The sequence below is a fragment of the Leopardus geoffroyi genome, chromosome C1 (assembly GCF_018350155.1).
Source record: "Leopardus geoffroyi isolate Oge1 chromosome C1, O.geoffroyi_Oge1_pat1.0, whole genome shotgun sequence".
Taxonomy (NCBI): domain Eukaryota; kingdom Metazoa; phylum Chordata; class Mammalia; order Carnivora; family Felidae; genus Leopardus; species Leopardus geoffroyi.
The window spans coordinates 127,279,965-127,304,189 of NC_059328.1; the positions used below are offsets into that span (position 1 = coordinate 127,279,965).

Here is a 24,225-nt window from a genome sequence, read left to right on the forward strand (position 1 = left end):
CGGCTTTAGAAAATGTATTTTTTGCAATTCTTGGCCAAATGGTTATCACTAAATTAATAACTAATTCCTTGTTTTATTTTAACAAAGAATCAGATCATTTTGTACATACTGTTTTTTGGTCTGGTTTTTTATATCACCGTCATCAAGGCTGCCAGTAAAGGAATTTCTGCAGCTTATTGAGTGTATTTACATTTGCCCAGCCAGTCCTGCAGTGTGCACAGTTTTTCACTTTTTTAAATTGTACTATGATATATGTTGTAGTTTTTTCTTTAGGATAAAATTCCTCTAAGTAGTCTTCCTGGATCAAACAATATGTTCATGTACGGTTTTTGATATATACTGCTGAATTTGACCTCCAAAGCTTTTGGACCATTTTTCACTCACACCAACAGTGTATGAAAGTCCCCATTTTTCTGGGCCCTCCCTGCACTTGGCAGAGTTCTTTTCTGTCCTTGCCAGTGAAAGTGCTGCTATTTTCTGAAACTGGTTTTCTTTAATCAAAAATCTTTAATTTCTTTGCTGTGAAATACCTATTTATTTCCTTGCTTATTTTTCATGGGTATGACCATTTTTTTCTTTGTTTTTTTGCAAAATTAAAAATATCCTTTAATAGTATTTAACTTATGTTATCACAAATTATCACACAGGACTAACTGAAGATTCTTTGCAGGTTCAACAATAAGAATAAATTAGTTTCTTGGCCCATGAAATTTAATTGCAAATATACAAATAGTGAAATTGAACACTTTCTTAAATAATTTATGATTCAGGTATCACTCTTGAATTTCATTTTATCTGAAAGGTTCTCCTCAACATCCACTCTCCCTGAGCTGGAAACACTATTTAAGGAAGTAGAATACTAGATTTCTTTTTTCTGTTGTTGTAAACTGGGCAGTTGTTTTTGAATACTGTCCTAGGATATGTGTAAAGCTCTTGATAATATTTTGCCTGTTGCCTCTATAGAAAGAGCAGAAGTCAGGAGTATGAGTGGTACTCCCCAGACCTCACAAGATGCCAGTGCTAGTGTTGGGACCTCAACTTTGGAAACTCATCAATTTGTTTTTGCTTTTGCTTTACTCACTTAAAGTAAAGCAAGTACTCAGGTCATATATGTTAATAAAGTATACAGAGAATGAATAAATCCAGGTGTCAGATTATTAATTGATTAAAGTTGAGTTCTGCTTCAGTCAGCATTACCCACACATTCTCTCCAGGCTAACCTGAATGAACTAGCCAAATTCTAATTAGAAGGTTGTTTGGTAAGCAGGGTGGTTGGTTGGATGGTCTCATAGGAATATACCTGTTGTAGGGAAGGAAACAATCAAATATGTAAGCCTGAGCAAAATGGTTTCTCCCTTGTTGGTATTGGCACTCCTGGCTCTAGTACTTACTTTTAAGATGATGTTCTCAACTTTTGCAAGTATAAAAGAATCTATTTTTAATTTCAGAAAAGTCAGTAGTGACATGCTTGGGATATAGATCTTGCTGTAACTCAGCAGTGTCTCAGTGATCTGCAGCCCATTGTCTGGTAATCCCTGCTATAGTTTAGCAATCCTGCTTCTCTTTACAGACTTGGTCCAGCTATGGCCCAGTATACTCACTCATAGACTTTGGGTGCTGTTAAACTCTGGAGTCATATTTACAGTGGCTTGATTTATTCCCAGAGATAGATAATTATATTGTGTGTAGGCATGCACATACACAAGCTTTTCTCGTGACCCATACAATGTAATCTTTCTATTACTGCAGGCAGGGGTTAGGGGCTCACTGTCGCCTGAAGTACTGCCAAGAATGGTAAACCTGATGACACCAGCAGGGCAATGTCCCTGAGTATATCAGGATGCAGCTATTATATCTTCCCTTTAAAAAAATAAAAATTTTTTTTAATTAAATGTCTAAACTGATATGGTATTCATAACAGCTCCTTCTCATTGAAAGGCTAAACCATGCCTAAGAATCATTTACTGGTCTCAATTCAGAGTTTATTTCTGGGTATAGTTTTTTTGTCTCTCTTTTTTTTTTTTTCACTCTCTTTTTAAATTTATATTTTCACTGTTTAAAAGAGCCCCCTATTCAACGGGAATATTGGTGACCTGTTAGAAGAAAGAGATGAGGGAATAAGGAGTTACCTACCTCCTTGTTGCTAAGAGAACAGTTTCCACATAGGGAACCAGCTCAGGTAGGTAAGAGGTCTGACAGTTCAGTTCTGGGATTTCCCTGCCATGAAAGCCAAAGAATGTGCAAAGGGACAGCAAATCATGATCATAACAAACCTCAACTCTATAAAACCAGGGAATCATGATCATAACAAACCTCAACTTTATAAAACCAGTTGCTTAAGCCAGAAACTTGAACATCACATTTATTTTCTCTGTCTCCCCCAATCTAGTCACTTACCAAGTTCTGCAGATTTTACCATGGATGCTGTGTTGTGGGGTTTTGTTTGTTTGTTTGTTTGTTTGTTTGAATTTTTACTGGCTTTATATTCTAGAGTATATGAACCAGACTTGACCTACTCTGTTCGACAAGAAAGAAATAAGAATAGATGGTAATGTTTGCCAGTTAAACCAATTATGAATGTAGAAGACTATTTAAAAATTACACTATCACAGAGAAATAGGTGATCTACCAAAGTGATTAAGCACATAGACTGTACAGCCAGACTACTCATTTAAAATCCTTGCTTTACCACTCACTAGTTGTGTGTCCTTGGGCAAACCTAAACCTACTTACCTAAACTTTTCTCAACTCTAAAATAAGGATACTTCTATTACTTGCCTCATAGGGAATGCTTAGAACCTACCTGTTACATAGTAAACCCTTTTTAAGCCTTAATTCATGGTCCTTTTCTTGTTTTTGTCCAAGAATTAGAAGAATCTGTTCTTCAGCTGATAAATTTGAATCTATTGATTATCAATAGCTCTTCCATTTAGTAGGGTATTTGAGATGAGTCATTTTAAAATGTAAGCAACTAAATTATCCTTATTCTCTGCCACTTAAGTTTGTGCTCCACCAATTGATCTCTGGATTAATTCTTTGTTATTTGGTATACAAGTTAAGTGATCTGAATGGTGAATGTGGTGTCCAGTCATAAAGCATTTTCTAAAGTGTCTCTATAATTTAGGAATACATAAGCAAATAGTACTAGGGCCCATATGCTTGGCAAAAAAAAATGATCTTTTATTTGTTTGTGGTTAAGTGATTAGATGGCTGCATTTTAACCAGCCTCTCGGAAATTTATTGTGTTTAACTTAATTTTGTTAGTTAAGAAGGGGATGATAAACACTAGGAAAACTGGTTCATATACCCAAATGGACAGAAAACTTCTTTGCAGAATAAAACTTTTATTGATTATAGTGTATATCCCACACCCAGGGCAAGAATCATTTTCCCCTTACAGCTGTCTGGCTCTCCCAAAGTTGCAGAAATGAGCATGAGAAAATGAGAAAAAGAAGTAATTCTCAGACATTGCTGTTGAGATCAACAATAAAGCTTTTCACTAGTATTACCAGAAGTCTTGTTGCTCTTGCATGACATCAGATGTACATTTTCATTATCCTAGGTCCTTTGGTCTTTGATTAGGCTTTGCTGTCTCATTTTCAAAACTGTTTTTGATGTGTGTGTCTTTTGGGGCCAAATTTACTTCTGGAAGACTCGTTTACGCAATGAGTTTATCAAAAACTGCCTTTCTACCCCTCAGAAAAGTCAATATAACCTTATTAGCCTTCTTTGACTTATTTCTCTTGAGCCCAAAGATGACCATACATTGTTCCTTAACACATGTCCATACTACCAGAATTGCTAGAATTAACACATATTTTTAGTTAATGAGGAGTGTAAAATGTTTGTTGATAATTGTTTTTCAAATGTGTCAAATACAGATAAATTGGATTTTGTCAGAAAGTTTTGTATTTTATAGGACACCATTAAGAAAGTGAAAAGAAAACCCATAGAAAAGGATAAAATATTTGAAAATATTTACCTAATAAGGGACTTATATGTGGAAAATGCATATAAAGAATTCTTACAACTCAGTATTAGACACATAACCTGATTTTTAAATGGGCAAATGATCTGAATAGACATTTTTCCAAAGGGGATATACCTGTGGCCAATAAATACATGGCAAAGTACCCAACGTCATTAGCCATGAAGGGAAATTCACATTAAAACCACAGTGAGATAGCGCTTTATACCCACTGAGATGGCTCTAATCAAAAAGATGATAAATGTTGGCTAGGACAGAAACAAATTGGAACCCTCCTACACTGCTAGTGGGAATGTAAAACTGTACAGCCATTTGGGAAAGTAGAGTTGCCGTTTGACCCAACAATTAGACTCCTAGGTATATAGCCGATAGAAATGAAAACCTGTGTCTACACAAAAAAACTTGTACGTGACTGTTCATTAGCAGCATGTTCGTGATAGCCAAAAGATGGAAACAACCAAAATGTCTATCAACTACAAATAACAATTCATATGAAATGTGCAGAATAGGGAAATCTATGGACAGTAGATTAGTGATTATTTAGTCTGGGTGGGGGTTGCATGGATTAGGAGATAATAGTTAAACTGTACAGGATTTCTTTATGAAGTGATGAAAATGTTCTAAAATTGACTGTGGTGGTAGTTACACAATTCTGTGACTATACTAAAAATTATTGAAATGTACACTTTAAATGGGCAAATAATATGGTATGTGAATTCTGTCTCAGTAAAGTTTTTAGAAAAAATAAAGGTCAGGAGGGCTTCCCCTGAAGACATTGGTGGCCATCTAACTACTGTCTCCCAATTTTCCTTGGAAAAAATATAAGGAGAAAAATATACAAAACTTGAAACATAGCATAATTTGAGAGATTTAAGCCTGAAAATAACTTTAAGTAAAAAGAAAAAATACCAAATCAAGCATATGAACTCTCCTACTCACTCCTTTTCTGCCTGCTACACAACTTTTGTGGCAAGCAAAGGCCGAAAAAAAGGATGAGGGGCAAAATGGAGAGAGACCTAACTTGATCTAAACAGTCAGCCAGAAAGAAGACTAAGTGCACTCTAAAAATTCTAAAAGAAAAAAAAAGGATTCACATTGGAGTAGAGAAGGATTTAAAAATACATACAATTTGGAGTGGCAGCTTTCAAAATGTCTACCTTCAGTGGAGGAAAAAGGCACATAAGGAAGGGAGATGTCTTCTTTGGCATTTTGGTGGTGAAGAAATGATAGAAGCACAAGTAGGAAGTTCAGAATCCAGCAAGAACAGAGAACCACAGAACTTCAGGATTCATGATAACTTCTCCCCCCAGAACAACAACAAAAAAAAAAAAACAGTTGGCTGAAATATCTGGAATTTGCAATATTGACAGAAGAGAGCATCATTAAAATAGGTATCTGTAAATAATCCTAATAAAATAGTGTTCAGATGAAAATTCATAGCAGTAGACAGATTCATCTGTAAAAATAGGAGTAAGTAAATTCACTTTCCGCCTCAAAACAGAATCTGAAAAAACAATAGCAGAGTAAACCTGAAGAGAGCACAGGAAGGAAATGACAAAGATAAAAGAAATTAATGAGGTAGAGAATAGAAAAACAGTGGACCTAATTAATCTATATTGTGAATTTTTTAATTGCTAAAATAGACATTACTAGCTAACTTGATTGTGTAGAAGAATAAAGCAAAAATATGCAAAATAAGGGTGAAAATAACCATTGAAAACCATTTTTTTTAAATTTTGAAATTCATAAGAGACTACTTAAACCTCATATCAATTAATTTGAAAGCCTAAATGAATAATATTCTGGGGAAATACAAATTACCAAAATTAAGTGAGAAATTTTAAACAGACTAGTTTCCACAGAAGAAATAAAGAATGTTATTAAGAAATTATCCCAAAAAAGCATCAGCCAAGTTTCATAGAGAAATTCTACTGAACCTTCAAACCTTTATATACTGCTGTATAAATTGTTCCGGAGCACTGAAAATTATAGATAACTTCCTAATTCCTTTTATGGAGCAAATGGATTGGTTCTTAACCTGATGAGAACAGTAAAAAATAAAAAGAAAAGTACTACAAATCAATACCCCTTATGAATATTGAAACAAAAGTACTAAATAATATCATTGTTATTATTAGGTAATATGTCATGATCCTATGAGATTTATTTCAGGAATGCAGAGATGGTTCAGTATTAGGATCTATCAATATGATACTCCATTTTAATAATTTGAGGAGAAAAATCTTGTATCTTCATTGATACTGAAAAAGCTTCCAAAAAAAAGTTCACAGAGTGCTTGGGTGGCTCAGTCGGTTAAGCCTCTGACTCTTGGTTTTAGCTCAGTTTATGATCCCAGGGTCATGGGATTGAGCCCCATGTCGGGCTCAGTGCTGAGCATGGAGCCTGCTGAAGATTCTAAAAAAATGAAAATAAGCAAAAATTGTTTTAAAAAATTCACCTATTCATGATAAAAATAAAACAAACATACCCACTCAAAGAAATACAAATTACAGGACTCTTTTCTAAATAATAAAAAAATCCTTAGTCCTAAAGCCGGAAAGTTTAATGCGAAATACTAGTGGTATTTCCACAATACATGAAAACAAGGTGAGTGCCTACTATCTCCAGTAATATTCAACATTGTGATGGAAATATTAACAAATATAATTAGTTAAGAAATTTATCAGAGGCATGAGAATGAGTAAAGAAGCAAAATTCTATTTGCATTTTAAATGGTAGTAATAGCTAGAAAACCCTTGGGGATCACAGGTAAAACTAAAACAGTAAACAATTCAGTAAGATAGCAGTATATAAAATTAACTTGGCCTCGTATACACAAACAATAACCAATTAATGTTCTTTTTCAATAACAACAAAGAAGATTACATACTTAGGAATAAACTTTTTAAAAATTGTGCAAAACCTATATGAGAATAATTTCCTAACATTTTTGAAGGTTACAGTGGTAGACTTGAATAGGACAACTCTACATTATAAAGATGTCAATTCTTCTTACTTAGTTTCTAAATTCAATGCAGCCCCAGGGAAAGTACCAAGAAATTATTTTAAAATGAAGATAGACAATTGCTACTCAGTTATATGGAAAAACAAAGAATAGCCAGGAAGAGACTGAAAAAAGGAGGAAAAAAAAAAACTGCTAGGAGGGACTTCCCCTATCAGTCATTAAAACATGTACTATTATAAAACTTCTATAATTAAAAAGTGTCCTACTGCCACATGAATAAAACGGAGCAATCGAATAGGAAGCCCAGAAACAAACCAAGATACAAGTGGAAATAATAAAGGGGACATTTCATATCACTCGGGTAGAAAAGGACTTCTTAATAAGTGGTATTAGGATACCTGGGTAGCTGTTTGGAAAGAGATAAAATTAAATCATTTTGCACAAGAATAAATTCAATGTAAAAGTGTTTATACAGATGAACATAGCATTATTCATAATATCCAAAAAGTACAAACAACACAAATGTCTCGGTTGATAAATGGGTAAACAAAATGTGATCTATTCCATACAATGAAATGTTATGGCAATAGAAAGTGTTGATACTTACATGGTATCACATGGAAGAATCTTGAAAACATTCCAAGTGAAAGAAGGCAGTTAGAAAAGGCCACAGATTGTATTATTAGTCTATTTATGTGAAATGTCCATAACAGAGTGAGTGGTTGCCAGAGGTTGAGAGAATTTGGGGTAAAGGGGAGTGCCTGTTAAAAGGTACGGTGTTTGTCTTTAAGGTGATGAAAATGTTATAAAGCTGGTAATGGTGGTGGTTGTACAACTCTGAATATACTGAAAACCATATGAATTGGATACTTTAAATGGATGAACTGTATGGTATATGATTTATATATCATTAAAGCTGTTACCAAAATAATAATAAAATTCAAATTGATAACTTTTCAAAAGAGAGAAAGACCAAGACAGATTATACAAGTACTAGAAGAAACATGGGATTTTCTTGTTTAACTATGGTGTATGGAAAGACTTGCTTGCTATGACTCAAAAGTCCAGAAGCAGTAAAATTTGACTTCATAAAAATAAGAAAATTTTGCATGTCAAAAACCACTATGAGAAAACTTGAAAAACAGCTGAAAAACTAGTAGGAGAAAATACTGTCAACATATACCACAGGCAAAAGGCTAGAAAAGAACTCTTAATAATTAAAGGAAAAAATATATATATCTGCATATGTTGAGAGACACAGGATCAAACACATGATAGAAAAATGGGGAAAAGACTTGAAAGACAGCTTACAAACAATATAAATCTGATCCTTAAATTAAAAAAAAAAGTTTGGGGCGCCTGGGTGGCTCAGTTGGTTGAGTGTCTGGCTTCAGCTCAGGTCATGATCTCACAGTTTGTGGGCTCGAGCCCCGCATTGGGCTTTGTGCTGACGGCTCGGAGCCTGGAGCCTGCTTCAAATTCTGTGTGTCTGTCTCTCTGCTCCTCCCCCGCTCATGCTCTCTCTCTTTCCTTCAAAAATAAATAAAAACATTAAAAAAATAAATTTAAAAAAGTTTAATCTCACTAAAATTAGAAAAATACAAATGAAAACAGCATTGAGATAACATTTCTTATTGATCAGATTGATGAAAATTTAAAAGAATGACAGCACATTCTCTTGCAAGACTGTTGGGAAATGGGCACCCTTATTATAGACTCCTGGCGGAAATGCAGACTGGCATAGCGCTTCTCCTGGAAGGCGACTGACAATCCCTAATAAATACATATACACTTTTAAACCAACAATCCCACATGTAGGAATCTCTGAAAATAACTCCTCCATATGCACAAATTTACTCATTTTAGGAGTGTTTATAGTTGCAAAATATTGAAATGTCCATACAGGAGAATGACTGCATCATTTATGGTACACAATAGAGTACTGTGCAGCTGTAAGAAAGAATGAGGAGTATCTGTGAACTGTTATGCTGCAATTAAGTGGGGAAAAAAAAGAAAGTACAAAAGTATCTGTAAACTGTGCTACTCTCTGTGTAAGGAGAGAGATGTATATACATGTATCTGCTTATTTGTGCAAAGAGAAATACAAGAATGATAAATCAAAAACTAACGAAATTGGTTTCCTATAGGGAATGTGTGGGAATGAGGTAGAAAGATTTTTATAACTCTGACTCTTAGGACTCTGTTAATTTTTCACATGCACTCCAAAAAATAAATAAATAATCAACTCAGTGTGTGTTTTTGGGCAGCTAGGGAAGTAGGTATTCCAGAATGGAATACAAATCCTAGCAATGAACCTTACTGTATTAGAAATGAATAAAACAAGTACATTGACATGAGTAGGGAAGAAACGAACTAAGTAACTTGGAAAAGAGTACTTTGATTATGTACTCTAAAGACAAAAAGAACAAAGTGCTGTTTAGTAAATGTGTTTCTTACAGAGGTATTGGTTAGGAGTTCTGAAACTATCTTTTGTGTATACTGAGTTTCAACAACTAAGTGAATATATCATAGATAATGAAAAGTATGATTTCTGACTGTTGGATAAAGCACTTAGAAATAGTGCAAGGAATAGTGTAGAATGAACCTTGGTTTTCACTGGAGTTGGACGTATCCGTGTGAACCCATGATATAATATATATACAGATGCAGAAATACAGAAGTAAACATAGATGTATGAATCTGTATGTCCTAGCTCTCTCTTGAGAGGGACAAAGAGCCCTGAGACACTAGTCACAGTGAGCAAATGAGTGCCCAGACCTTCTCTAAATACCATTTCCAGAAAAAGGAAAACATGGATCCTTGGAGAAATGGTTTTGTCTGAGGCTGGGACCCAGGAAATAAAAGATGAACCTGGAACATCATGTGGTACCAGAAAGTAATTTTTAAAATGCAGGTATTGGATTATAACCCACAGAATAAAATAATATTCAGATATTCATACATAAAAATAAATATATAAGTAAAGGCGGAGAAGGGACAGTGCTTTCTTACCATGGAATTCCAGTAAGCCTTAGAAGAGGGAAATGAAAATCACACTTAGGTAAACAGCATTGTAATAATTATTGCATGCAAGAAGTATCAATGGATGTTAAAATTAGCAAAATTATGATGAGAAACAAGATGTTTTCAAAGTCAGAATGCCTCCCCATAGGATACTTATTAATTACAAAGGGGAAAATAGTAACTGTATAGGAAAAACATGACAGACACGACCTTAATCAAGTATTCAAAATAAAAATCACTGGTTATAAAACATAGCAATATTATGTGTACCCTGATAGGATGCACTGAAAAGGGTATAATTTCACTACAGAGGTATTCTTGCAAAAAAAAAAATGCATAATCTTAATCTAATTTCTAATGAGAAAACACGGCAAACCTAAATTGGCATTCTATAAAAGAACTGACTAGGGTGCTTCAAAGTAGTTCAAGGTCATGAAAGACAATGCCCTTTACCATGCCCTTTACTTTCTGGTATCCAGACTTGTGTAAGAAGCAAAAATCAAGTTCTAGCCTGAGTATTCCAAAACAAATATCCAAGTTCCTGACTTTGCCATAAATGGTTACTGCTTTTATCAAAGGATACAAATGATTTTTTCTCAGATAAAATCTTTGTTACTTATGAGAAACATAGATTCGAGGCAGCTTTTCTTAAAAACTGTAATAAAGGCTCTTGTTATGAAACAGATGGACAAACTAAAATGCAGAATAATGAAGGAACCCACTTTAACTGTGGCTAAAAAATTAAAATGAGTATTTCTACTAGTCAGAAAGATAGGGATAAATCCATTTGTAAACATGGATGATAATGTTTCACATGATTCTATTTGTCTTTGAGCTTGGAAAATTTTAGGACATAAATTCAAGTAATTCTGAATTAGTGAAAAATCATAATTAAAAATATTTTAAACTGTATAGTTTAAAAAAAAAAAATGTATGTTTATTTATGTTGAAAGAGAGAGAGAGAGAGCACACACAAGCGGAGGAGGGGTGGAGAGGAGAGAAAGAATCCCAAGCAGGCTCTGCACCATCTGCGCAGAGCCTGACACAGGGCTCAAACTCACAAACTGTGAGATCATGGCCTGAGCTGAGATCAAGAGTAGGATGCTTAAATGACTGCACCACCCAGGCACCACTAAACTATATAGTTTTATTACCATTAAGTAGGTTCTGAAGGGAAAAAACATACACAGAAAATGAACCTTTCATTTAGGAACAAACTACAACTAGCTAATTAGACACAGAACCTTCAATATTTCTTTTGGATACTACACCATTAATTGCCATTAATGATACTATTATCATTAATTAGTAAGTCAGCTTTGTATCCTGTAAGTGTTCAACACAAATAAATAGTGAAACAGATTTAGAAAGGTTTCTTACAATGTCTTGAAAATGTGCTTAAAATAGGCCAACAAGGTCAGGTAACAAAGGAAACTTTCAAGAATAAATCCTCAGTAAAAGAAATGAATTAATGAATTTAATTTTTTGCTTGCAACTCAAGTTTCATACTGTACTTCTTAGAATGCTCGACATCCTCTGCAAAGACTGAAGCACAGTGACTCTACTAACATCTTGTTTAACTGTAGTTAGAAGGTAAAAACCTAATTCCCAACTGAATTATAGGAACTAGGGCAACTATGGGACTAATAACAGAAATTTAATTGTCTAGATCTAATCACTGACATTCCTGATAAACTTTAACTTTTTGTTGCCTTAGCTCTTACATGCCTTTTTAAATACTTGACCTTTAAAGGTGAAAACATTTGAGCCTAATTCTCTTACATACTTCCTAAAACATTCTAAAGAAGAAGAGCAAATGATTACCATAAACAAGAGACATCTTAGGGGTAACTAATCTTTTATAAAGTTAACATTTTCTTGAAAGTATAAAATCAGTATTTGCAACCAGTAATGTAATAACAGATTCTTCTAAAGATCAAGAATACATGACAAAATCCTATTGGATAAAGGCTGCTACTGAGCAAGTTATTCTTCAATTTCTGATAATCTTTAATTATAAAGAGGAAAGGTATGTTTACAACCTGCAGACTCTACCTTAACTAAGTGACCAAATTTAACATCACCAGTAACAGGACAAGCTAACATTATATTCCTCCTGATGTATTGTAATAGGGGACAAGACAAACAAACCAAAAAACCAGAAAAACAAAAAACACCTATGCAATATTCCTCTGAAAATATTTCATCTGAATCTAATCGTGAGGAAACAATCAGACAAATTTACACTGTGAATCACTCTACAAGACAGCCAACTTGAACCCTTCATATATCAGTATTAGGAAAAAAAATTGGCAAAATTATGTAAGACTAGAGGGATGTGATAACAAATATAAGTGTTATATTTGATTAGATTCTGGATTTTCTTTTTAAGATTAAAAAAAAATTTTTTTTTAATTTAGAGAGAGAGCATGGGGGAGAGGGACAGAGAATCTCAAGCAGGTTCCATGCTCAGTGCTGAGCCCAGTGTGGGGTTCGATCCCACGACCCTGGGTGGGTCATGACCTGAGCCGAAATCAAGAGTCAGACACTCAACCGCCTAAGCCACCCAGGCACTGATGAATTCTGGACTTTCCAAAAAACTATGGAGGATATTCACAAACAACAGGGCGGGGTGGGGGGAGTCAACTGTACGGTTAGTACATGAGATAAAATTTTATCAACATTATAATTTGGGGGTATGATAAAAATACATTAGCCAGAGAGATAGGAGCAAGAAAATGTGGCAAAATATTAAGAACCAGTAAAGCCAGAAATCTATTTGGACATTCATCATACTATCTTTAAATTTTTTGGTGTAACCTTTTCCAGCAGTCTTCCTCCCTTTTTCCTTTTTGAGGTAAAGTCTTAATCTACTGTTAATTTCTTTTTTTATATGGAATTTGACACATCTTCTAAACTGTGAAAGTACATTTATTAGGATTATATATATTTTCACAATGTTACAAAAGGGAGGCAGGGAGACTATCATAAGGCTATAGCCTATTAACAAATATAGCACAGTTTCCTTTTGAAAACTCTGTAATTTGAAGTAAAAATACCTCACTTTGAAGTATTAAAAAAATAAGATGCAGAAGACATTATCCTACTAAGGGAGGGTTCTTTCCACGATTCCATGCTAAAGAATGTGGGTTTCTACACCTCTCCACTCTCCAACACACTCCTTGTGCTGAGTAAGCTAGCCTTTCCAAGTCGTATTCTGTGATAGCCCAGGTGACCACAAGATGACCTAGATATTTGAACCCTGGAAATTTCCTCATTTTCTTAAGATTCTGCTACTTTTACTGAAAATGAAACCACAGCAACATGAAAAGAAATTCATTTCCTGTGATCTATTTTTCTTTTTTAGCCAGAAGAGCCCCTGTAGTAAAAACACTTATTTCCAATAATTGTCAGTAAACAACAAAAGTACAAAATTCCTGAATCTTGGCTTGGTTAAGACACTTCTATTTATATTACACATCTTTAGTAAAATGTTTCTTTGATTTATGAAATAATTAATAGAATTTTACAATTGGAACAGACCTCAGGAGCACTCTTACCTAGTCCACACCTCATGTTATAGTTCAGGAAACTAAAGCTCAGAAATGAAGTGACATTATGACTGCCTGTCTTACTGTTAACTGGACAGTAGTCAGCATAAACTAATTAGTTAGATGCTATAATAAGTTTCTATCATATATTACTTACAAATGGCCCAACATTAATGTGGCCTAACTTGGTGCCTTGTTTGCTCTCAGTGGTCCTGATAAACTGCAAAGGTGGATAATATAAACACAAAGGGATTATGTCCCTCATGGGATGGATTCCTTTCATTTTGTGAACCATGAAGTTCACTCCTTGAATACTTTTCTGTGTCTTGTCTTAACGAGGCTTCAGTTGTCTTATTACTTACATTTAGATGCCATGTAGCATTTTTAACAATGCTAAACCTGAGATTTCCTCCCCCAAAGTGAAACTACTTTATGACTTAAGTGTTTCCTGTTCAATTAATACATATATGCAGTTACATTATAAAAATATGTAATATATAACATATATTGAGTGTTTCAGTAATGATCACCTAAGATTAAAGTTAATACACTTTTATTTGCTACCATTATCAGAAAAATATGGGAAATGTAGTATGCCAGGTAGTAAGCAGTGTGTAAATATTAATTTAATTAAACCTTATGACAATAACCCTAAAGGAGGATGTTATCCCTATTTTCAAGTTGAAAAGTCATGGTAAGAATTGTGCACTGGGGAAATAGGTATTTTGAGAAACTTTTAGTAAATTAACATGAAACTTCTCAGTCAAGAATCACTGATAAATTAGCTGCTTTTATCACCTTTGTCATTTGAATAGTCAGGGAAGGTTTTGTGGACTTAAATCTATTATTAAGTCTATTTATAGGGCTGAAATAGAGCCTATTTTTGAAAAAGCAATAACATTTTCAAGTTAAAAAGTCAGTGACTTTTGTTTTGCTGTTTGCTAAGCTGATAAATAGTGCAACTGCTGATCTCTTAGGCTGTAGGGCATATCAACTCTTGAAGACTTTTAACCTTTTGGTATGCAGTTTTTCTTCCGATAGTAAAGGTAATAAGCCTTGTCTCATAGGATCTGTACAACATTCCTGTATATTGCATAGGATGGAAAACAGCCATGTGCTTCATACTGGGTATGAATCATAGAAATAAGTGGTTAGAATTTTAAAAACACACTTGTCTACTTATTTGATGTTTTAACCAGCAGACACAATTGCTTTTATGTTTTCTTCATTTTATTTTGTGTGTCTGCTCCTAGTTATTGACTGTTAAGATTTTTTTTTTTTATTTGGTTTCAGTTGATTCCTTTTCTTGTAAGTCTGCCACTTGAGCTCATCTAGACAGCAAGCATCTGACACAAGGCAGGATTGTTCTCTGATCTCTGTTCTTTGCTGTCTCCATCTGTTGGTGTGAAGAAGTAATGCTCTTGCCAGAATAAGCAAGCTCATTTCAATTTTAGCAAAAACAAATGAACAAATAAGGAATTATGCTCTTAATGCATTTTCTTTGTGACAATTAAGTCAGCTTGAAGATGTAAAACTATCATGGCATGTCAGCTTTTGTAGGCAGATTGTATTTTATACACTTGGTGTTAGTGATACTAAAAGTGTCAAAGAGAGTTATTAAAAAGCTGATATATTAACTATGCATAGATTCTTTACATTTTGTTTTTAGGGAAACAAATACGGTTATCTAAACTTGTTTCATCTGTGAGGTCAGGAATCTGCAAAAAATTTTCAGAGCGAGAAATCTCAAAAATCCTGACAGTCTTTGCACATTCACAGTTTCATGGGCTTTTGCATCATTGCTTCTGAATTGCTAATGAAGAGCTCAATATAGCTTCTGATGCATTTCAGATACTCTGGGTGGTGACTGGCTAGAGTGTTACTGACATCACAACATACAGCTGTTGACTTTCTATTGTCTCTGAGTCCTCGGCAAGTGCTTTAGACTGCACTAGCAGCGCTCTCCCAATGCCTGGCTAATCAGCTGGCTGTGTGTGCGGTGAGCTCTGTAGAGGAGCAATGCAGAGCGTCAGTTTACAGATACTATGGAAAGTATATCTTCATTCACTCTGTATGATGAAGCAAACACCAGTACAATGAAGGTATGTATGTGACTCTTCATTTATTTGCTAAATGTGTACAAAAGGTAATCAAATATATGAAGAATTTTTCATGTTCACTTAGTACCATAATTTTGCTAGAGGCATGTGTGATAAAATCCTTATTACCATGTCCAAAATGAGAGCATGTCTTAAAATGATTTTTGCTTATTTTTGCAAAGATAGATTTGTGTAGGTTGATAGAGTGAGTTATAGGAATCATTTACTTCTTAGCTGTCGTACAAGTTTCTCCTCCCCTACCCCTAAAATTTGTGATAACTCTTTGTACTGTATTGATTGAACACTTTACCTGTGTGCTTCTTGTTATTAGTGTATAGCAGAACAAATTGTCAGTTGGAGAAATGATTTCTCTTTCAGGTTCATCTTAAATAGACATGCTGTGTGGCTTGTTGAATCTTAAAAATTTCATTGTGGAACAAATGCAGTGTAGATGAGACTCTTTTGGAAATTAAGAAACTAAGAACCTTAACTTTCAGAGCTGATGTTAATTATTTGTACCCTTTTTGGAGGGAAGAGGTAGAATAATTTTTAAAGTACTAAGAGCAAAATCTAGATCTGGTCATTGCTGTGATTAGCATAATCGTATCATTGCAAAAGCAAATGCTAATAAAACTAATTTTTAAGAGTGATCTTATTTTTCATCATACTGTCTAAAAGATTTTGACATTTACCTTGGTATTTTATGATTCTTTGAAACAAGATCTCATCACATAGGTGATACTGAATTACTAAAATATGTCTATTAGTGTGTAAAACTGGAACGTTTGAAAGGTTTTTCAGAGTTTGGCTTGCTTTCAACCTGAAATTAGCCACATTTTACCAGTATATGGATGGAATTGCTGTGATATTTTCAGCACCCCCATAGTATGAAAATTATTTTGATCTTGAGAAACAATTCTTCTCTTTTAAGAGGAAACAGAAGGAAAATCACTAAATAGCTTATTATCCAGTGCTGAATATCATTACTTTCTTTCTTTGGTTTCTTTCTCATTCCCAACTGTCAGTAATTAGTATGTTGAAAATATTAATAGCTGTTATTAAAATTAGGGTCTTTTATCAGATACATTATTTCAACCTAATGTCAGGAGAATTTCATCATTTTCTCTTTTAAGCTTCAGGTTTTCTTTTAAGTTTTATGTTGAAAAATAGAAAAAAAATTAAATAGCACTTACTCTGAATTCTTGCCTACAACTGCTTTTATCCATCTTTTGTTACATTCCACTTTTCTTTCATATCTTACCTCTTTATTATTTTTTTTTTCTTTAGGTTTCTGGTTGCATCTCTCTGTCTCCCCCTGCCACCCCACCCGTGTGTGTGTGTGTGTGTGTGTGTGTGTGTGTGTGTGTGTGTGTGACTTTCTGAATGTTTGTCTCTTCTTTTCTTCCTCTTTCCTTCCCCCAGCCTGTTGGTCTCTTCCACTTTGTCTCTGTCTCTTACCATTTCTGTCCATCTCTGTCTGGTGTCTCCGGGTCTCTCTCCCTCTGACTCAGTCAGTCTCTCTGCCTCTCTCTTTCCTTTTCCATTCATCTGACTCTCCCTTTCCCTGGTGTCTCGCTCTCTGTTTTTGTCTCCTTCTCCCTGTCTGTGTATCTCCCTCTCTGTCTTTCTCTGTCTATCCCTTCTCCCTTTCTGTTGGTCTCTCTGTCCGTCTTTTCCTCTCCCTTTGTCTCAGGTTCTCAACGTGCCCCTTCCAGTATCTTCCTATCTATCCTGTCCTCTACCCCTTCCTTCTTCCTCTCTTACCTTCCTTTTACTCTTCTGTGCCTTGCCTTCTCCCTGCCTCTCTGACCCTATTTGTGTTTCTCCTGGTCTCCCTGACTGCCCTGCTCTCTTGTCTTTTTGCCTCCCTCCCCTTTCTCTCTCCACATTTTGCTCATTTTTCCATCCTATCCTCAGGTCTTTCTGTGTTTCCTGTCCAAGCTTTATTCACACACATACACTCCAAATTTTCATTGTCAAACAGTTTTTCAGTTTTCAGTGGAACCAGATCTGCACTTGACTTTATTTTTTATTTTTTGGTTAATTCATGGCAGTTACTAGTTGGAATTTAATTAGTTGAATTAAACTCTTTGCTTTCTCAAAGATATTAATGGGTAAATAATTAAATGTATTTTAAGTAAACAGATTTTACCATTTGCTCAATTTGTTTTAATTTTTAGAAACTTATGTTTTAGGCCTTATACGTAGATTGAAATGATCACATGTTGAAATTATCATTTAAAATGTTTTGTCTTCCAAAGATACACATTTACACTGTCAAAGGGAATTCTTTTTTTCTTAAGTGGTTTTTCTTTTAATTTTTCAAGATTTTTGGAAAGCAGATTTAAAATTTTTACTTTTTAAAATAAGATAATATTTCACTTCATAGCTGTGTTTCAGGTTATGATAAACTTGTATTTTTTTTATACCTGTATGGCTTTTGATACCATTCTGCATTTTCCAAATGTGTTAAATTGGACATATGTTGGGATTTCTTTTTCATTTTTTTAACTTTTTACTTTGAAATAATTATAGATTTATAGGAAGCAGCAAAAATAGTACAGAGAGGTCCCATGTGTGTTTTAAAGATTTGATGTTTTCCTCAATTTTTTTATATCTCATGTCTCAGTTATTTAAAATAATCTGGGTGGTGGGGTGCCTAGTTGTCTCAGTTGGTTAAGCATCTGACTTCAGCCTCAGTCATGATCTCAGTGTTCCTGAGTTGAAGCCCCATGTTGGGCTCTGTGCCGACACCTCAGAGCCTGGAGCCTGTTTCATATTCTGTGTCTCCCTCTCTTTCTCTGCCCCTCCCCCACTCATGCTTTGTCTCTCTCTCTCTCTCTCTCTCTCTCTCTCTCTCTCTCTCTCTCTCAAAAATAAATAAACATTTTAAAAATTTTTAAATATTCGGGGGGCACCTCGGTGACTCATTTAAGCATCAGACTTCAGCTCAGTTCATGATCTCACAGATTGTGGATTCGGGCCCCATCTTGGGCTGTGCTGACAGCTCAGAGCCTGCTTTGGATTCTGTGTCTCCCTCTGTCTCTCCCCCTCCCCCTCCCCCACTCATGCTCGGTCTCTTTCTCTCTCTCTCTGTCTCTCTCTCTCAAATAAAACATTAAAAAAAAATTTTTTTAATATTCTGAAGAACAGAAATTCACTTAACGTTTACCTAAGTTTACATAGTCACAAACCTAGCAACTGTCATCATATTGTGTTTACTTTGTTTTGTAAAGCAAATTAAAAAAGCAATTTGATGAAGGCATTATGTATCTTAAAACAGCACTGTAGTTTTGTGATAACTAGCATAGAACTATCAGGGAAGAAAATGAAATTCACAGTTAACAAGTTATATATGTTTAAGAAGCCAAGAAAGATACGTAAGATGAAAATCTTTTCAGAGCAGAGTTAAATGTCATTTTCACATATATCCCTCCTATGAAATTACGTTGCACTTGTTGTTTATACATTCTTTGATTCCTGCCCTACTGTATAATTGTCTCTGCTGTATAATCAGACTCCTGGTCCCGTGGGCCATGGGGTGGTGGTGAAATAGGACCAAAAAGTCATTGTCTCTGTAAACCTTCTCATCACACCTTTCTGGCTGACCAACTTTTTTTCTGCCTGATACAGATTATCTTTAATGGAATTAATACAGTGGTTTTTAATTTTTCAGACTAAGTTCCTCTAAGCCATAGAATTCCACACATGAGCTTTAGTAACTAGGGGAAAGCATGAAGCCCAGTTGATGTATCTTGATGTAACCTCACCTCACTTGACCAAAGCAGGTTTGGGGGGGAGGGGAAGTGTGTGTGTGTGCGTGAGCACATGCGCGCGCGCGCACACACACACACACACACACACATATATATATATACATATTTCATACTTTATGTACAACATGCATATAAAAATGTTACATTTAAAATACAAAACAAGAGTTGCTAACTAGGATTCACGTATATGCTTCTGAGAACCAAGAAATCCTGAAAACCACAAGCAAAAATGTCTGTGAACATACACATGTATGAGTGCTGCATTTCTGCTGAAAAGATCCTTAGATTTAATGGGATTTTCAAGAGGATCCTTTCATGGTTAAAAATAATTAAGAATTGCTGCTTTATGGTGTCTATAAATTTACTCAGTCTATTCTGTGGATTTAACATTTTCTCTTTTTCCCTTTATTTTCAAATGCTTAGGAGGGTGTATGTTTTCCTCCTTTAACATCAGGTACTTCCATAAAAACATAGTAGTTTTATAAAGTAGTTTGAACATATGCAGTGACTGATTACCAAGCACACCTGATGCCAGACTGTTACATGGGATCACCAGAGAGAGAGCTTCTTTTCATAGGTAGAAAATGAACACCAAAATAATTGAGGACTGCATGCCCCCACTGAGCTTCCAATGAGATAGTTGTAAAGAAAGCGAGAGATGTATTAAGAATTAATAACTACTAAAACAATTCAGCGTGGTAGACATAGCTAGGAAATAATGAAAGTCATTAAAAAATCAGATCTGAAATTTTATTAGACTCAAAATTTCTTCACTTTGTGCAAAGCCATAGGCATTTGAACCAATTAAATTGGACAGAACCTTAGGTGTTTTAAAGAGAAGTTTTGTCTGCTCATTCTCCTAGTTCAGTGTATAGTGTTGGATTCTGGAGACCATGAAGGTCTCAGCGGTGTTCACTCATGCCTCATAGCATCCTCAAGCTGTAAAAGTGTTTGCACTTTGTTGTACACATCCTTTTGTAGAGTATGAAGGTGGATGAGGGCAACTGAAAGACAACACCTGTTCTACCTCCAGCTGTTTTTAAGCTATTTTTACTTAGCATGAAATGCTCTTTGACCAAAAGAAATAAAAGATTTTTGAGCTTCCTTCTGCCACCCCCTCCCCAACATAATCCCTAGGTGCTTTCTTGAAAGAGGCTTGTGATCCTTTGTTAGAAAGAATGTGGTTGGCAATTCAAGAAGTGAAGGGTGGCACATTAGTGGTTATAAAGCAGAATGTCTGCCAATTGTAACCTAAATTAAAATCCTATAAAGGAAATATTTTTGTCATTAAGAAAGAAATGGGTTATGTTAGACCTACTGATTCAAATGCTAGAAACAATATGAAGTTTCACATGTGGACAAAATACATTACACCATCGAAGAACCTTTGGGTGGATTAGAAAAATGTGCCAGAAGCCCAGCATGTGTTTTACTAAGACTCTTTGATGACAGAGTTTAATGCTTTAAAGGCCTTCAAAGAAGTTTCACTGTGATCCTATGATAACAAATGCTAGTCAGGGGTAAAAAGTACATGGAGGTAAATTAGTTATATTAGTGATACAGAGAAAAAAAAAAATCAAGTAAAATAGCATTTTGAAGGAGTAAAGGGAACACCACATCAGAGTTTAGCTACAATACCACAAAGACTAAAGGTTTCTTACAGTATACCCTAGCACTTGCCATAGTCTATGTAAAGTATATACCTTCTCAGTGATGGCATTAAGAATGATTGAATAAAGATAAACTGGGCTTGTGCTCAAGATGATGTTCACTTTTATTCATGAACTATAAACTACAAATATGCTATGAACCCAGCACAAAATACATTAGTAAGGAATGTAGTAAATGGGACTAGACATTGCAAAAGGTTGGTAATGGCAGTGACTTCTAATACCAGCTAACCCAGAGTTAGGCCTAACTTCACCGATTAAGGGCACAATCCCCCACAAATCTACTCTCACTTCAGACACGAGGCCACCCTCACTTCTGACCAGCTGGCTACAAATTTGAAGGTTCCTGTTACCCCCTCGGGATTAATAATTGACTATAACATTTTACAGAACTCAGGAAAGTGCTGTACTTAAAATTAGTTTTATTATAAAGGATACAGTCTGTGCCAAACAAAGGAAAGACACATAACACAAGATCTAGGAGGGTCCCAGATGCAAAGCTTCCCTTGCCCTCTCTCTGTGGAGTTAGGATGTGTTATCCTCCCGTACAGTGATATGTGACAATATGCAGAAGCTCACGCAAGCTTCAGCATTCAGAGTTTTCATTGCAGTTGGCGTTACATAGGCATGACAGATTGAACCATTGGTCATGCAGTTAAACTCAAACTCCAACCCCATTCTTCCCTTCTAAGAGGTCATATGATATCACATAGCTCAAAATCCCAACTTGCTAATAACCTGGTTGGCTAGTCTTTCTGTTGTGACCTGTCCTCATCCTGGGTCATTCATTAGCATAAACTACTTAGGGGCCTACCAGGAGTCACCTCATTAGCATAAACTATCAGAACTATCTCATCCTCATTATCTATGCCCAGTTTTCAGGAATCTAAACCTTTAAATGTTGTTTATTTCCCAAAGTATGATCAGATGGTAAGACCAGTCTTTTTTTCTCTGTAGTCTTTAGAAGAGATTTTATGTGCCAAGAGGAGAGGTTATTACAACCTGATCTATTTCGATCCTACATTTAACAAAACACATAAGTAGGGAGCTCCCAGTTTAATCCTGGACTGTGTGATAGGTTTAGAATTCAGGCAAAATACATTTTATCCTTGCTAGTAAGTTAATAAAGCCTTCAGGTATAGAGTTACATTAATGGCCCTCACTTTATTGCATTGTCTCTTGCCTTTCTCTCCTAATGTCTAAATGCCTTTAGAATCTCACCTGGTTACCCCATGATTCTCCAGGGTAGCTTCTGGGAGCTCATGAACAGCCCTTTTACACTCTTCAAATTTTGCCCTCCTCTGGCCCACTGCCACTTTTGCTGGTGCTTGCTGTAAACTTGCTCATGTCCCTGCCCAAGATTCCATCTCTTAGAGCATCCAACATTAGTCTTCAAGGTACCATATTCCCTAGAATCTTCTGTGCTGGGCTTCATCACCGGGGCACTGTAAGCTGTTTGTCTCCCACTTCTCTGCTGCTTTGGTTCACTAATGAAAACGTTCTCTTCAGCTTCTGTTTTGGCTCAAACTAGGACCCCTGCTATGTAAAGATATGTGTAGAGTTCTTTTAGTATGCCAGCTTTCCTAATTTCTAACTTTCTATGTTTTGATTTGGCATTATTAGGCTTCTTAAGCACTGTGCCACACAGTGATGCAAAGTTAGAGCTGGAATGGCTGAGAAAGGACATTTAGCCTGGACTGTAGCCAGGGTGCACCTGAGCTATCTCGTTTAAATCACAGGACACCTGGGTGGCTCAGTTGGTTAAGCATCTGACTTCAGGTCAGATCACAATCTCACTGTTCGTGAGTTTGAGCCCCCGAAGGGCTCTGGGCACGTAGCTCAGAGCCTGGAGCCTGCTTCAGATTCTGTGTCTCTTTCTCTCTGCCCAACCCCCATGCTCTCTCACTCGCTCGCTCGCTCTCGCTCTCTCTCTCTCTCTCTCTTTCTTTCTCTCAAAAATAAGTAAACATTAAAACAAAATTTTTTTAATTTTTTAAAAATCACTCCCTTTACACTGACCTCAGTTACAGAATTATAGAAACCCTCCAGTCTTGTAGTCTCCCCAAGAACTGTGCCCAAACAGTTCTGGATATTGGTGTTAGCCTTAAAATGAGCCTCCAGTTAGGGACTCACTCCAGTATTTGTCCTCACCCACTCTTCTGCCCAGCTCCCACAGCCATCCCAACTTCCTGACTTCTAGCAAGTAATGTTCTTTGAATTAGAAAAAGGGTTTATTAGATATGAATTCCCTCAGTTTCCTGTCCCATTCCATTCTGGTTCTGAGGACAGTGAATACTTTCAGGGTTTATCCCTCTACTTGTGCTTCTGACTCCATGTCTTCATTTCTTTCCACTTTAGATTTTCCTTCTCATTCTTAACCTTTATTTTCCTCTTAAACCTCCAGCTTCTCCCCCTCCCTTCTTTCCTAGCTACTCTTTGGCCTATGCACTCTCCATCCTGACAGTGTTGTACTAACTTTGTGTCTTTTGCTAACTTTCTTGCCAAATCTGGTAGAATTTTTTTTTTTTTAGTTTATTTATTCTGACAGTTTATTTATTTATCCTGTGGGAGGAGAGGCAGAGAGAGAGAGAGAGAGAGAAAGAGAGAGAGAGAGAGAGAGAGAGAGAATCTTAAGCAGGCTCATGCCATCAGCACAGAGCCTGATGCAGGACTCAATCCCACAAATCGTGAGATCATGACCTGAGCTGAAGTTGGACGCTTAACCAAATGAGCCACCCAGGTGCCCCCAAATCTGGTAGACTTTTTGTTACTCTGCCTCCCTGCTCCTCTCTCTAGGGTTTGTTGTTCCCTAGGGATTCTTTCCCAAGCCCACTTCTTACCCTGCTTGATGGATTCTTAGCATCTTCATCTATAATGATAATTCAAAGCCTCCATCTATACAGTGATTCTACTTAAATAGCATCAGCCCTGCCTCCTCTCCTTAGCTCCAGGTCAGCCAACTTCCTGTTAGATTTTTCCACCTAAATGTCCCAAAGGCACCCTAAACTTACTGCATGCATAACTGAAATTGTTCTGCACCAAATCCTTTTTTCCCCCTTATTTTTTGCCTGTGTTTGGGTAGCGAGCACCACCTACATCTTCATTGTGTCATGACTATTCCAGCTATCACAGCCCTAATCTTTTTTCTGACC

General features: G+C 35.8%; 1 protein-coding gene across 32 annotated transcripts in view; it reads left to right on the forward strand.

The window, feature by feature from the left end:
• Positions 1 to 24,225, forward strand: part of R3HDM1 (R3H domain containing 1) — a 206,436-nt gene that overhangs the window by 39,313 nt on the left and 142,898 nt on the right. For 6 of the 32 annotated variants that reach the window (XM_045479624.1, XM_045479633.1, XM_045479634.1 and 3 more), the window contains exon 1: positions 15,459 to 15,630. The exons of 19 other annotated variants lie outside the window; for them this stretch is intronic. The gene's annotated coding sequence lies outside the window, so the exon portion shown is untranslated. Of the gene's footprint in view, positions 1 to 15,457; positions 15,631 to 24,225 lie in introns of those variants that run through there. 7 more of the 32 variants (XM_045479639.1, XM_045479642.1, XM_045479654.1 and 4 more) reach the window with 2 other exon arrangements.